Below are 16,606 nucleotides of genomic sequence, written 5' to 3'. Positions count from 1 at the left end.
GCAATAGTCTAAACGAGAGGTGGCAAGGGTTTGGATGAGGGTTTTGGTAGAGTGCTCGGAAAGAAAGGGGCGGATTTTACGGATATTGTAAAGAAAGAAACGACAGGTCTTGGCGATCTGCTGGATATGATCAAAGAAGGAGAGAGAAGAGTCAAAGATGACCCCAAGGTTTCGAGCTGAGGAGACAGGGAGAATGAGAGAGCCATCAACAGAAATAGAAAACGGGGGAAGTGGGGAGGTGGGTTTGGGGGGAAAAATGAGAAGCTCGGTTTTGGTCATGTTTAATTTCAGGTGGCATTGAGACATCCAGGCAGCAATGTCAGACAAGCACGCTGAAACTTTGGTTTGGATGCAAGGTGAGATATCAGGGGTAGAAAGGTAGATTTGGGAGTCACCAGCATAGAGATGGTAGGAAAAGCCATGGGATGAGATTAATGAACCAAGGGAAGAAGTGTAGATAGAAAAGAGGAGGGGACCAAGAACAGAACCCTGAGGTACGCCGACAGGCAGAGGGATAGAAGTAGAAGAAGATCCACCAGAGTGAACACTGAAGGTGCGGAGGGAGAGGTAGGAAGAGAACCAGGAAAGGACAGAGCCCTGGAATCCAAGTGAGGACAGGGTATTGAGGAGTATGCTGTGATCGACAGTGTCAAAAGCAGCGGAAAGATCAAGAAGAATGAGGATGGAATAGAGACCTCTGGATTTAGCCAGTAATAGGTCATTGGAGACTTTAGTAAGCGCAGTTTCGGTTGAGTGGAGAGGGCGGAAACCAGATTGTAGTGGGTCAAGAATAGCATGTGAGGACAGAAAATCAAGGCAGCGGCGGTGAGCAGCACGCTCAAGTAATTTGGAGAGAAAGGGAAGGAGGGAGATGGGTCGGTAATTAGAGGGACAAGTAGGGTCGAGTGAAGGCTTCTTAAGGAGAGGTGTGACCACAGCATGTTTAAAGGCAGCAGGGACAGTTGCAGTGGAAAGTGAGAGGTTGAGAATGTGACAGATAAAAGGAATAAGAGCAGGAGAGATGGCATTAAGAAGGTGGGTGGGAATGGGATCAGAGGAACAGGTGGTACATTTTGAGGAAGAAAGGAGAAGTGTAGTTTCCTCAATAGTAACTTCAGGAAAGGAGGAAAGGGAATGAGGGGAAGGAGAGAGAGAGGGGAACGGACTAGTGGAGGGAGAGGTGGGGAGATAGAGAATGCAAGGTTTATCTTTTGAACCTTGTCGTGAAAGAATTCAGCAAGGGTCTGAGGAGATAATGAATGGGGAGTTGGGGGAGGGGGCACCTTGAGGAGAGAGTTCAATGTGGTGAAGAGAAGTCGAGGGTTAGAGCCAAGAGAGTTGGTCAGTTGGATATAATAATCTTGTTTGGCGCGTAAAAGAGCAGATTGGAAGGAGGTCAGCATGAACTTAAAGTGTAAGAAATCAGCAAGGGCCCGAGATTTCCGCCAGAGGCGTTCGGCGGAGCGGGTACAGGAACGTAGGTAGCGGATATTAGAAGTCAGCCAAGTCTGGGGTTTTGTACGCCTTATAGGGCAGGTCATCAAAGGTGCAAGAGTGTCTAAGGCAGAGGATAGAGTATTGTTGTAAGAAGAAACAGACGTGGATGGTGCCACAGTAGAGAGGAGGTTTGAAACATGGGAGGATAGAGATGAAGGGTCAATATCGTGAAGATTCCTAGATAAATTAGATAAGATAGGACGGGACTGGGAGGGAGGAGATTTAAGTGTGAAAGTTATAAGATGGTGATCAGAGAGGGGAAGATCAGAGGCAAGGAAACTAGAGGGTGAACAGTTGGAGGAGAAAATTGTTGAGATCGGGAGCCAAACATTTACTAGATATTCCATCTCATATTAGTCTAATGAATATAGACATAAAGAGTTCTTGCATAGCTGGTCTAGTTGACTGGAATAAGCTACTTTTAAGATTTAGGAATATTACAGATTTTAAAGAATTTAAAAGGGAAAACTTAATGCAAGCATACAGCTGGGGGAATGAGTAAGGATCCTGTGCCTGTTTTAAAAAGTTGTTTGATTTTATTTGTAATGGTGTTATGTTGTAAGTTTGTTTGTTTTGTATTATGAGTGTGACTTTGTGATCCGCTAAAAACTATGGATTAAACATAAGTTTTGTAATAAGTAAATAGTCGCTCTTGCCAGCGAGTTGAAGATCACCCTTTGTTTTGTATTATGAGTGTGACTTTGTGATCCGCTAAAAACTATGGATTAAACATAAGTTTTGTAATAAGTAAATAGTCGCTCTTGCCAGCGAGTTGAAGATCACCCTTCTGCTGTTTAATTAAGGCTGAGAGCCAAACAAGTTATTTAAGAAAAAAAAAAAAACACAGCACACACACACACGCATATTTAACTGACTTTAATATACCAATACATTTACAGGAATTCTTCACAAAAAAAAGCTCTCAATTGTAGAATTCCTGGTTTCAGAAAAGGAAATTATTATTTTTTTCTTTTTTCTAGTTTCTCTTTGTGGGTCAGGAAGAATCCTGACTTGAGAATCCACAAAGGGTATATCTTTTAATATTAATAATAATAATAATAATAATAATAATAATAATCGCAATAGCCAACCATTGTGGCAAAAGTAATGGAGTCCGTCTCAGAAATATCCAGTATTTCAGAAACATTCAAAAGATCAACTTCAATAGGTAGATCCCCTTGAGCTTCCAAAGTTTCTTTCTTAGCAGATGATAAATGATATGTACGAGATATAGGAGGAACAGAATCTTCAGGGATCTGCAATATTTCCTTTAGATAAAATTTAAATGTGTCTGGGTGTTACAAATAGAGGTTTTGGAAAATTTATGAAATGAAGGTTTGAGTATCTCACATTATTTTTGTAGATTTTCTATCTTCTGCAGGAGCAGAGCATTTTCCTTTATCAATGAAGAATCTACCAATTGCATATTTTGTATTTGAGTAGTGTGCTCATGCTTATTTCCAACAGTCTGAAAGTTAGTTTAGTAAAAAAAAAAAAAAAATCTTTTACCCCACAAATCTTCTGGGTGGCTTACATGCAAATACACATAATTAGCTAATAACAAACTCAAGTAAACAAAATATAACATCAATAGTCATTATATAAAATTTTCAAAAACCTTCTACCAGTTCTTAAGAGAGCTTGCTGGAAGAGAGAGGCCTCCGGTTGTTTTTGAAATGTGATAATTGAATGTATCTCCCACAAGTGCTGTTGCAAAGGAATTCCAAAGTTTAGGACCAGAGATCGGTCCTAGGGCCAGCTCTTTTTAACGTCTTTGTGAGCAATATTGTGGAAGGGCTGTCTGGTAAGGTTTGTTTCTTTGCGGATGATACTAAACTGTGCAACAGGGTGGACACCCTGGAGGGTGTGAATGACATGAGGAAGGACCTATCGAAGCTGTAGGAATGGACTGATATTTGGCAACTAAGGTTTAATCCCAAAAAATGCAGGGTCATGCACTTGGGTCGCAAAAATCCGAGGGTACGGTATAGGGGGTGAAGTGCTTCAGTGTACGAAGGAAGAGCGAGGCTTGGGGGTGATTGTGTCTGATGACCTTAACGCTTCCAAACAGGTAGAAAAAGCGACTGTCAAAGCCAGAAGGATGCTTGGGTGCATGAAGAGAGGCTTGACCAGCAGGAAAAAGGAGGTGATAGTGCCGTTGTATAAGTCTGTTGTTAGGCCCCATTTGGAGTACTGCGTGTAGTTCTGGAAACCGCACCTTCAGAAAGATATAAACAGGATGGAGTCGGTCCAGAGGGTGGCTACGAAATTAGTAAGTGGTCTTGAATGCAAAAATTATAGGGGCAGGCTTATGAACCTCAACATGTATACGCAGGAAGAGAGGAGACATGATAGAAACGTTTAAATATCTCAAGGGCATTTATGTACAGGAAGAGAACCTTTTTCAAATGAAAGAGAGCTCTGGAATGAGAGGGCATATGACAAAGTTAAGAAGGAATAGGCTTAGGAGTAACCTAAGGAAGTACCATTTCACAGAAAGGGTGGTGGAGGCGTGGAATGGCCTCCCGGTGGAGGTGGTGGAGTCTAGGACTGTTCCAGAATTTAAAAAGGCATGGAATTGCTTAGGAACAGGAAGAATTAGGGGTTACAGAGGATGGGCGGACTGTATGGGTCATATGGCCTTTATCTGCTGTCATGTTTCTATATACCCACTCTGGTGTCGATGCTTCAAATTCCACCCACTATAATTTACCGTCATCACACACTCAGCTTTCGGTAGAGCACTGTGTTCTAGGAGGAAACTCTGTCCCAAACTTTCTTCTGAAATCTATCAACAAAATCATAGGAATATAAGTGTTTCCATATTGGGACAGACCAAAGGTACATCAAGGCCAATATCCTGTTTCCAACAGTGGCCAATCCAGGTTACAAGTACCTGGCAAGATCCCAAAATAGTACAATACATTTTATGCTGCTTATCCTACAAATAGGATAAGAACAAGCCAGCACACATAGATGCCTGGGGCAGTAATCGGAATTGGTGGCACTCCCCCTTGATAAAGTGAATACGAAACGGGGACCTGTTGGGGTTTAAGAGCGCACCAACCTGCCTAAGATAAGTGCAGTGTGCATTAATTAATATATTGAGAATTTTGTGCAAGTCACTTCTTTGTCAGTACAATTAGGATGGTGGAGGCTGAGTCAATGATTAAGACATGAACACGAATAATCGATTCACCTGTTGAGTGAAAGAAATATTATCGTGTATTACATATGAGACTCTCCCTCACCTTAGTTAAATAGCCCTTAGGGGGTATTATATTTGCATCCAAATAAATAAATCCATACACTCTGTGTATATTTTTTGTTATTTTGTATCACGGGACAGAGTGACGGTCTACAATTATTTAACAGTTAGTATCCTACAAATAAGCAGTGGATTTTCCCCAAGTCCATCTTAATAATGGCTGATGGACTTTTATTTTAGGAAGTTATCCAAATCATTTTTTAAACCCTGCTAAGCTAACTTCTTTTACCACATTCTCTGGCAACAAATTCCTGAGTTTTCTCTGATTTTTGTTTTGTTTACTATTTAATAGCTTCATTGCGTGCCCTTAGTCCTATTATTTTTAGAAAGAGTATACAAGTGATTCATGTCCACCCATTCCGTTCCACTCACTATTTTATAGACCTTTATCATACTTCCCCTTGGCTTTCTCTTCTCCAAGCTCAAGAGCCATAGCCGCTTCAGCCTTTCTTCATAAGGAAGTCGTCCCACCCCCTTTATCATTTTCGTCACCCTTATCTGCACCTTTTCTAATTCAACTATATCTATTTTTGAGATGCAGTGACCAGAATTGCACACAGAATTTGAGGTGCAGTCGCACCATGGAGTGACACGCATTATAACATTCTCATTTTTATTTTCCATTTCTTTCCTAATACATAGTAACATAGTAGATGACGGCAGAAAAAGACCTGCACGGTCCATCTAGTCTGCCCAACAAGATAAACTCATATGTGCTACTTCTTGTGTATACCTTACCTTGATTTGTATCTGCCATTTTCAGGACACAGACCGTAGAAGTCTTGCCCAGAACTAGCCCCATTTTCAGGACACAGACCGTAGAAGTCTTGCCCAGAACTAGCCCCACCACCCAAACACCAGACCCGCCTCCCAATCTCGGCTAAGCTTCTGAGGATCCATTCCTTCTGCACAGGATTCCTTTATGTTTATCCCACGCATGCTTGAATTCCGCTACCGTTTTCATAATGCCTAACATTCTATTTGCTTTCTTAGCTGCCGCTGTACACTGAGCAGAGGGCTTCAAAGTATCATCAACAATGACACCTAGATCCTAAACTGAGGCTTGCTGTGCTTATTAACTGTGTTTTATACTGATATTATAGTAACTGTTAAAAAAAAATACAACCCCCCCCACCCCAACCCTTAAATGCTAGCCTATGGAACTGTAATGGAGACTTTATATGCTAAGAAACAATAATCCTTTAACTCCTTTACTAAGTGAGCAGAGTAACTCAAAAATAAGGTCCCTGAGGTTACCTATTTAATTCTAAGTCTACCTTTCCCCAAGTTTAAAAACAATTTCCCAGCAAATTCTTACCCATGAAGACCACTCCTTCTCTGGAACTGTTCTCACAGCACCTCTTCCTGACTGTTTAATCTTCCAGGAGAACATGGGTTTACCAAATCTAGACAAGTTATCAGTGACCTTAAACAGCTCCCTTGAATCTGATTCCACCAATTCTGTTTTTAACAGTGTTTGCTTAATATTAGTAAAACTGAATGGATAAAGCTTTATCTCGGTCTGGAACAGCAGTCCAAATAGTCTCAAGTAAAAACAGGAGGCCTCTGCAAGATCTTCGTCTCCTGTGCCATCAGTGGTGTAGAGTACCAGTTTACAGCAGAGCAAGACCAGACCTGGAGCAGCTATAAGCCCCTTCTACATTGAATGTTGTAACCTGATAACCTGGAGGCAATTGAACCACTGCTGCAGCAACTGCTGAGATCTTCCCTCCAGGCACTGAGGCTTTGACAAATGCTGAGCCATTGTGTCTAGATACCAGCAAACCAGCTGAAAAACGGCTGAGGTAGGGGAGAGGGCATGTTGGGAGTAAAAGAGAGATCTAAGCCAAGACCTGATGCCTCTCCACCTGGCAGGGGTGTCAGAGGGCTAAGTCCCTCAACTGGTGAGGTCACTTTCTGACCCTGGACAAAAGCATCCATTGGTCCTGAAGGGGTAGTCAAAAGAAAGACTGGGGGTTCTGAGGTATATACATCCAGTTTTACATTCTTCTTTACCATAATTGCCAGCTATATGAGAAGAGAACAACTTAACTGCTGCCATCTTGATTCCTCCCCAAAACTGAATTGTATTTTATTTTGTTTTGAAATTTATTTATTTAATTTACATCAGGAAGAATTTATAGCAGTGATCTCGGGAGCATCTGAAAAAGAGGGGGGGGGGGGGGGGGGGAGAATTGTTAAGATTTGATTTGGATTGCTAGATTTAAAATTCAGTTTTGAAGTTATATGTACATTATTTCTGATTCTAATTTTAAGTCACTAGGAATACATTTCTCTAGGCTTTACATTTTAAATAGATAAGAAATAAGTAATGTTGCTGGCTAATCATTTAATAATTCTTTAGAAGTTGATGCAAATAACGTTTATAGGATTCCACCAAAAATCATGTGCTTTGTTCATATTTAAAAATTTTATCTTCTGCAGTTAGAAGGGGCTTCTAGAAGATCCCGAGAGATTCCATCTTTATAAAAGAACACTTGGAGCCTCGTTTTATATAGAACGTAGAGATCAGAATTGAGTTGTCCAGATCAAGACACGTGCGATTCTGGTGTAATTTTAGAAAAGGATCTGCAAACACAGAGCCTTTTCTAAAATACCTGGAGGAGCGAATGTGTATTTGTAGATATGTGCAGTAGGAGCAGCCCTTTTACAAACAAACATGTTGAAAAAGTGAATAGCATGAACATTGCAACTTTCATGTGAAGCTGTTTGCAATTACTCGTGGAAGTAGCTCCACTTCTACATGTAGTTGCTCCATTTTACATACCTACATGCATAAGTGATGCCAGTGTAGTGAGGCTGCAGTTTTAACTTGGTTTCATTTTTGTAGACAGATATTAACTATATGGTATTAAGGAGAATGACTCATAAGAATAACCTTACTGGGTCAGACTTGATGGCTCATCTAGCCAGTTTCCTGCTTCCACCAATGGCCAATCCAAGTCACAAGTACCTGGCAGACTCCCTTAATCCCTTTTAAAAAGTCCTCACTGAAACGAGCACGTCAACACTTATGCATGCCTTTCAGCTGGTGTTCTTATGTTTTCCCCAGACACCTGTATTCCCTTTGTGAAATGGGGAATATTTGTGTAGATTTTAGCCACACTCAAGCCACACTCGCTTGAAATCTGTATATAGTGTAGATGTGAGGATAGGGGCTGTCTGAAATTTGCAATTGATACGATAAAAGGCTTATAAATGCTTCTATATACACAGGATGGGTTTCTAACATAATAGCCTTAATAGTACTTTTCATTGGATATGTGTAATTCTTGTTACCTTTTCATATAAGTTTTTTAGTTTGATTTTCTAACTCAGTCATGAATCATTCTAGTATATCTTGATAATTGTTCCAGTTCTATTGTCATACTTTTAAGTGACGTTGGAATTATGGTATGATCACTTGAAAGCTTAAAAGCCAGGATTGACCTGACATGTCACACCAGGTTGTCATACACTCTGCTTAGGAATCATTTGGATTTATATAACACTGTACTTCTAGGCAAACTTAGTTCAGTACGGCTGGAGCACTTCTTAATTAGATGTCACCTATAAAATGGGTAATTGCCGTATTTTAGGACTTTATTAATAGAGGGAGAAGGAACTGTGTGTGTAATCTATATCTAAAATACAAAGTGTGCCCTTTAATGGAGCCACAAAGGTCCATGTCAGAATGGATGAGAAATTGAAGTACCAAGAACTGTTGATGGTTCTGTGATCTCTCCAACCATTGATTCACTTCAAAGACAAGAAACCTGGACCATGATTCATGATGATCTATGATCCATCCTATTTTAAATGTCCTGTTTTGAAGTCTGAGTGATGGCTCTTCTGCTTTAAGGCGAGAACGCATAAGTGTCTTTTTGTGAACCTAAGATTGACTTCAGTCAACTCTTTTTTTTTTTTTTTTTTTTTTTTTGGAAGAGTGTTGGATAAGTGATCTAGTAAGAAAAGTGTTAGAATTTCGGAATACTGTCATTTTTAGTAGAACTGTTGTATTGGACAGATGCTTTGGGGGTAATTCTGTGTGGCATGGAGATTTCCCTTTAATTGTACCCATTTCAAGGGGAGAAGCAAAGAAACAAGCAGGTAGTGAGGCTTGGGAATTGCTTTGCTTACCGATAACCACGAGGAGGAGTGGGCTGAGAACCAGAGAAACTGGGGTTCAAATCCACTGATGGTCTTTGTGACCTTGGGCAAGCCACGTTTTACTCTGTCAGGTGGCCTAGTGGTTAGAGTGGTGGACTTTGGTCCTGGGGAACTGGGTTCGATTCCCACTGCAGGCACAGGCAGCTCCTTGTGACTCTGGGCAAGTCACTTAACCCTCCATTGCCCCAGGTACAAATAAGTACCTGTATATAATATGTAAGCCGCATTGAACCTGCTATGAGTGGGAAAGCGCGGGGTACAAATGTAAGAAAAACAATAAACCACCTAGGAAAATGTACCTGAAATATAGCTAACCTTGAGCTACCAATCAAAAGGTGTTAGCTGAATGAGTAACATGGAAAGATAACCATGATTTTCTGTAAACTATTGAGAATTAGTGTAAATTCCGAGAGAGTTTTGTTTTAGTTATACAGAGTCATTGGTATTAGGAATATTCAGTCACAGCTTGTACTGTTCTTCCATTCCATTCCAAGCCAAAAATAACTTGGAAGACAAGTTATGTCTATATTTTTCCTGCAGTATGTGCTTAAAGTGCTACAGGAGCAAAGGAGCAATAAAGCCTCACAGGTGAACAAGGAGAAAGAAAGAAAGAAAGGAGGAAGTGAGGTCCAATCAAAATGAAGAATCCAAGATGTAAAACAGAGCAGTTCATTGAGAAGACTTGACACAGCCATGTTTGTGATGACATCTGCATTAGGAGTCTATCAACCTCTACAGAACTATGATAATAAAATATATTAATGTGCATATAATTCCAAAAGCATAAAAACACAACACAATAAGAAATCTGTGTGCATAAAAAGTGGTACATAGGCAAAATAAACTGGATAAAAAGACGGCTGTAAAAAGTTTTAATACAGAAGCATGTACAGTGATAAGATAAACATCATGCAAATATGGGCAAAAACATTGAATCCATAAGTACATAAATATTGCCACACTGGGACAGACCAAAGGTCCATCAAGCCCAGCATCCTGTTTCGAACAGTGGCCAATCCAGGTCACAAATACCTGGCAAGATCCAAAAAAAGTTCAATATATCTTATGCTGCTTATCCCGGAAGTAAGCAGTAGATTTTGCCCAAGTCAATTTAATAATGGTGTATGGACTTTTCCTTTAGAACGCTGTCTAGACCTTTTTTAAACCCCGCTAAGCTAGCTGCCTTTACCACATTTTTTGGCAACAAATTCCAAGTTTAATTACCCCTCTAGTTGGTTAAAAATTTCACATCATGGCCTTCTGCCATTACTATTTCATTTAATCTCATCTTATCTCTCAACAGGCATAGTACCATCATGTTGGGGGGAAAAAGCAATTGTCAAATCAATACTTTAAAACCCTTCACTTCACCCTGAGGTCCCAGCTCATAGACCTAATTCTAATCTCTGCATTAAAATCAAAAATCACAGAGAAAATAGTCTGTGCAAAACCTTTGGTACTTTATCTGCAACAAATAGGATTTAGATTCAGTCATAGCACTGAAACCACCATTGCAGCTCTTATAAGCAATGGACTAGAAACAGCAGGATTCAAAACATTCATATATGCTGACAATATTACAATATACATAATCTTCAAAAAGAACATTAAAGACATCTTACAAAAGGCAAAACTTGGCTTAAATCTGATGGAAACCTGGGCCTCAGAATCCAAACCAAAGACCAAAGACCAAAACAACTACAACAGTTTCACAATTGACAACACTTCATTCCCCATTCACAATAATCTGAAAATTCTGGGTATAATTATAGACAAACATTTAACATTTGATACTCAAGTTTCCTCAGTAATCATAAAAAGGATCAGACCCTATTTCTCATCAGAAACATTCAGACTATTGGTACGATCATTAACATGATCCCAATTCGATTATTGTAATGCCATATATGCTGGCTGTAAGGAGTACCTGTTGAAAAAACTCCAAACAGCTGAAAACACTGCAGCTAGGTTCATATATAAAATCTCTCATTTTGAAAGTGCCTCCCCTTTATTAATCAAATTACTCTGGCTTCCCATCAAAGTGAGAATTACCTTCAAATTATGTACCTTTATCTTTCAGATACTAAATGGCATAGCTCCAGAAGACTATATGGTACCATTGATAATCTTACCTCAATTAAATACTAAATATGAGGCAAGAAACTATCAGACTACACCTCCCAAATTGCAAAAAAAGTGATCTACAAAACTGTCCACTCTGCAGGCTTCATTTAGGAACCAAATGGTGGAACTCCTTACCACCCAAAATAAGAAATATATACAGGAATATCCTAGATTCCGCAAAATCCTCAAATCATTCCTATTCAAACAAACCCTCACAAAGAAGAACCATATCTCAAACAATTAACTATTACCTGAATTGGTTATTACTCTGTTTACCATTAACGTTCTCTTTGCTTCATGTACAATTTCTCATTCATAATAGATTTTCTAAATGTTAATCATCCATAGCTATCTCAGTATGAGTTGAAGCTACAGTGTGGTAAATTTAAAACGAATCAGAGAAAATTTTTCTTCACCCAACGTGTAATTAGACTCTGGAATTCGTTGCCGGAGAACGTGGTACGGGCGGTTAGCTTGACGGAGTTTAAAAAGGGGTTAGATAGATTCCTAAAGGACAAGTCCATAGACCGCTATTAAATGGACTTGGAAAAATTCCGCATTTTTAGGTATAACTTGTCTGGAATGTTTTTACGTTTGGGGAGCGTGCCAGGTGCCCTTGACCTGGATTGGCCACTGTCGGTGACAGGATGCTGGGCTAGATGGACCTTTGGTCTTTCCCAGTATGGCACTACTTATGTACTTATGTACTTATGTTTATGATATTGTATTGTAAAATTGGTTTCTTACAACAAATTACTTTCTTATGTGTTATCCTATACTGTTTATTGTAAGCCACATTGAACTCAAACTTGTTTGGGATAATGTGGGATATAAATGTCACAAATAAATAAAGAAGCGAGCTACTTTTTGTCTTAGATAAAGGAAATGTCGCTCTTTGTCTCATTAAATCTTTCTGCAGCCTTCAGTCTAGTAGATCACTCTGTGTTCATTTCTCATCTACAAGCTGTAGGTTTGGTTGAACTTTGGCTTGGTTTGTTTCTTACATTTCTTCTGTATATCCTCTGCTATCTCTTCCTCTGCTGAATTCCCTGTTAACTGTGGAGTCCTGCAGTGCTAGATTCTTTCCCCTCTTTTATTCAATATTTTTCTGAGCCCATTAGCAGCACTTCTTCAAGCTTACCACATCTGTTTATTTTTTTATTCCAATGACATTCTCTTAATATTTCCAATCTCTCCTTATTCGTGACTTAGGTTTCTTACAAGCTGCCTTCGAAGCCCTTTCCAACTAGATTTTGTCTCATAAATTAGTTTTAAATAAATCAAAAGCAGGCTTGGAGATCAAAGGAATATTGAGAATCTGTATTAAAAAAAAAAATCTATTTAGGCAATGGCAGGTTAAACAGAATATGAGTAAAAACTGGCTTTTGATGAAATCTGGTAATCCAACTGTTGGATTACTGGATTTCATCAAAAGCCAGTTTTGACTCCTATTCTGTTTAACCTGCCATTGCCTAAATAGATTTTTTTTTTTATACAGATTCTCAATATTCCTTTGATCTCCAAGTGTCACAGGTTGTCAAAAGATTTCTTTTGGCCCTGTCATCTCCATTCTGTTAGATTTCCGGTCTTCACATATTTTCATATCGTGATCATGCATTTATTATTTCTAGGTTAGACTATTGAGATGCTGCATATGCTGCTATTTCTCAATATCATCTTTGTCACTTACAAACTCTCCAAAATTCAGTAGCACGTTTACTATTTGGCGTAAAGAAGTATGACCATGTTACTCCTTTGCTAATTCAACTCCATTGATTTCCAATAAAACACCGAATTCAGTTCAAAATGTTGGTTATTACTTAGAAAGTTTACATCTTAGAAGAAGCCCCCTTTATCTGGATTTCTTAGTTATTCTATATACACTAACATGTACTCATATCTCTTGATGTTAATCATTTGGTTGTGCCTGCTCCAAAGAGTGCTCATTATCAGTCTACTAGATCTTCTGCATTTTATGTACTTGTCACCTTGTCTCTGGAATAGTCTTCCTCCTAACATTAGGACAGAGCTTTTCCCTGCCCAAATTCAAGGCATTACTAAAAACACATTAGTTTCAACTTGCTTTAATATCTCACTTAGGGGCCCTTTTACTAAGCTGCGGTAGGGCTGCTGCATGGGTAGCGCACGCCAAATTGACCCTACTGCCAGGGTAGCACAGACAGCTGGTGGTAGTTCTGAAGTTGGCAGAAGCAGTTTCCCCACACTAGAAAATAATTTTCTATTTTCTACCTTGGGGCTGCCGGGTGGGGTGGGGGGGGGGGGGGGGGGGCATTCCTGGTAGTAATCGGCAACATGGCTACATTGCTGCATAAATGTCTAATTGACAGGCTTCTGAGATGTCGTTGCCACCCATAATATTAGAAAAACTAAACTTTGAAACCACAATCTTGCAAACTCGGGTTTTAAAATTGATAATTATTAAATCATGCCTCATTTTGATTGGACCTCACTTTCTCCGTTCTTAATTAAAAAAACAAAAAAAACACCATTCGGGCTCTGGGCTTCTAGGACCCTGTCATATGATTGAGCCAGTGGGATTCTGAATTGTTGGGAGCAGAAATAAAGGAATGTATATTTAATCTGCAAAAATTAAATAGTGTTTTGTTATCACTTGTGTTTGTAAAAGCTCTGACTTAATTTGAAAAAGCTATGCTTTAGAAAAATGATAATGGCTAAGTTCTGTCCCTATAACAAACTGATACTTTAGTTTAAGGCAGACTGTATTCATTCAGCAATATTCTAATGCAGCAGTGAGCAAATCTTTTCGATCATGGGTTATACTGGAATTGTGGCCCAGGAGGTAGGAACCAGCAAAAGGGTCCATGAGCTCAGAGATATGCTTCCCCCCTCTCCCTCTCAAGTCAGAGGCACAGAAAGAGAGTGGTCTTGGATGTCTGTTTCCCTTTCAGACACAAGTAACATTCTCTCTACTCCTCTTCCTTTCCCACTCTCTCTTTGGGGGAGGGGGCTTTAATTTGCCCACTTCCTGTTCTAGTGCTGCTTTGTAATGCAAAACAAAAGGTACGAGATGTTTGTTTTCTAGCAGTCACCCTGTTTAGTTTTATAATTTAAAATGACAAAACAGGACAATATTTTAAACTAAATCATAGGAAATTTGAGAGAGCTTAAGTTGCATAATTTACAATTGCTATATTTGCGTGCTAGATTGATGTCATGATATGGTACAATTCTCCATTCAAACCATTTGTTGCTTAATGTCTGTTCATGAGAAAAACAGAAGTTAGTTTCTATTTACTGGAAAACTGAACATACTTAATAATTGGTTCCACATTGGGCACCTTTTAATAAAACGTCTTACCTTTTTAATCTTCCATCATATTCTTCATAATCTGTTTAATTACTGTAATCTCACATGACTGTGGTAGCTAGAGGGTTTAATTTCTATTCCACCTGTTTGAAGTAGCATGGAATTAATCAGTAGCTTCCAACAGAGTAGAACCTCTCTAGCTACAAATGAAAAACCATAGAATCTGTGCTGGATTAAATGTTTCGAAGACAATTGTTCTGTTGATTTTCTAATGATCAAATGTTTTAATCCAGCACTAAAACATTTGTCAGATAGGTAATCTATAAATAAAATGAAACAATGAGTTGGCATATTTGTATCTTTTGATACAGGCTAGAATAAGATCTGTATGATAGTATTTTGACTACATAGACTATTTGTTCAGGGAACTGATTTATTTTACTTTCCCTTAAAAAAAAATGAACAAAGATGTAGCTTCATTCAGTACAATATGATAGTGTAGTGTAGAAAGCCCAGGAGCAACATAATATAGAAAAATGAAGACTGCAGGGCACCAGTATGGCATGCAAGAGGTGTAGAGGGGAAGATGTGGGCCGAGAACCTAGGGAACTTAACCCTCCATTGCCCCAGGTACAATACTTTAGATTGTGAGCCCACTAGGAACAGAGAAAGCACCTTAATATAATAAATATAATCCGCTTTGATTGTACCCAAGAAAGGTGGTATATTGAATCCCGTAACCCCTTACCCTTATTCAGTTTTCACATTTTTCATATTTCAAGTTTATTATAGTGCCTGTGAATTACATTATCTAAGTGGTTTAGTTATTAAAAATTGTAGGGTAACAGAAGAGATACAAGAACAGGCCTAGGGTACAAAGATAAGAGCAGTTTAAAAATTATTCTAAGAAAAGGATGATAAGAAATTGACAAACATAAGCGAGGACAATTAAACGGGGAATTGCAAACACATTGCAGATCACATTATATCAGGTTTAATTAAAGGAATGAACTTTACAAAGAGGTGTGATTTCAAAACATCTTTTGAATTTTTTGAATAATAATTCAAAGTAAAGCTCTAATGGGATTGAATTCCAGAGGGTTGGTGGAATGACTTCAGAGCATGATGTTCTGCCTTGATGGGAACAAATTTTAACATAACTTGGAACTTCTATAAGACTTTACTGTGCTGATCACAGAGTGCAAGAAGCTGAGTATGGGATAAGAGATCTGTAAAGAAATAAGGGTAGTCCATAGTGAATTGTCTGATATAGTATTATCAGTGTTTTATATATTTGCTGTCACCGGCAAAGTTGCAGTTAAGTTTGTGTTGAAGATCCATGGTGATGTGTTTTTTTTTTTTTTGGCAAGTCCCTTATCATTGAATGCTGAGTTTATACCCTTGATGATGGGCATCTGCCGTAACATGGCCATGTGGAATTCTGTTCCATAGAATAAAATCTTGCACGTCATACTGGTGTCTTTCAGTCTTTGTTTTTCTACACTGTGTTGCTCCAAGGTGTTCTGCGCCAGTTCATTGTGGTGGTCTCTTTTTCCTTCCTCTGTCTGGTCTTTATTTGGGGCGCCTTTTACTAAGCTTGCTTATTTGTTTTAAAGAAACTACAGTGTAGTAAATTTAAAACAAATCGGAGAAAAGTTTTCTTCACCCAACGCATAATTAAACTCTGGAATTTGTTGCCGTAGAATGTGGTGAAGGCGGTTAGCTTGGCAGAGTTTAAAAAGGGGTTAGACAGTTTCCTAAAGGACAAGTCCATAAACCACTACTAAATGGACTTGGGAAAAATCCACAATTCCAGGAATAACATGTATAGAATGTTTATACGTTTGGGAAGCTTGCCAGGTGCCCTTGGCCTGGATTGGCTGCTGTCATGGACAGGATGCTGGGCTCGATAGACCCTTGGTCTTTTCCCAGTGTGGCATTACTTATGTACTATATAGGAAGTACTGCTGGACTACCGCAGCAGCCTGGCGGTACTTCCCACACCTTGTGTGCCATCATTTCTGGCGATACAAAAATTTATTTATTTTTGTAGCGCCGGCGAGTACCCAGTGGTAATCGGGCACTGCCTGATTACCACCGGGTTAACGCAGGAGCCCTTACCACCACCTCAGTGGATGGTGATAAGGGCTCCCCCCCCCCCCCCCCCCCCCCGAAATGGTTCAGCAAGTGCTTTACTTGCCACCTGGCCATTTTCTGTAGGAAAGTGAGACTTCCCTTTTACCAGCTGTGGTAAAAGG

General features: G+C 39.3%; 1 protein-coding gene across 2 annotated transcripts in view; it reads left to right on the top strand.

The window, feature by feature from the left end:
- Positions 1 to 16,606, top strand: part of SLC15A4 (solute carrier family 15 member 4) — a 98,310-nt gene that overhangs the window by 68,805 nt on the left and 12,899 nt on the right. The gene's annotated exons all lie outside the window — the stretch shown is intronic.

This window comes from Microcaecilia unicolor, chromosome 11, assembly GCF_901765095.1.
Source record: "Microcaecilia unicolor chromosome 11, aMicUni1.1, whole genome shotgun sequence".
In the NCBI taxonomy this organism is placed as follows: Eukaryota; Metazoa; Chordata; class Amphibia; order Gymnophiona; family Siphonopidae; genus Microcaecilia; species Microcaecilia unicolor.
The sequence above is the reverse complement of the archived record's forward strand: the minus strand, read 5'-3'. Positions and strand labels throughout refer to the sequence as shown.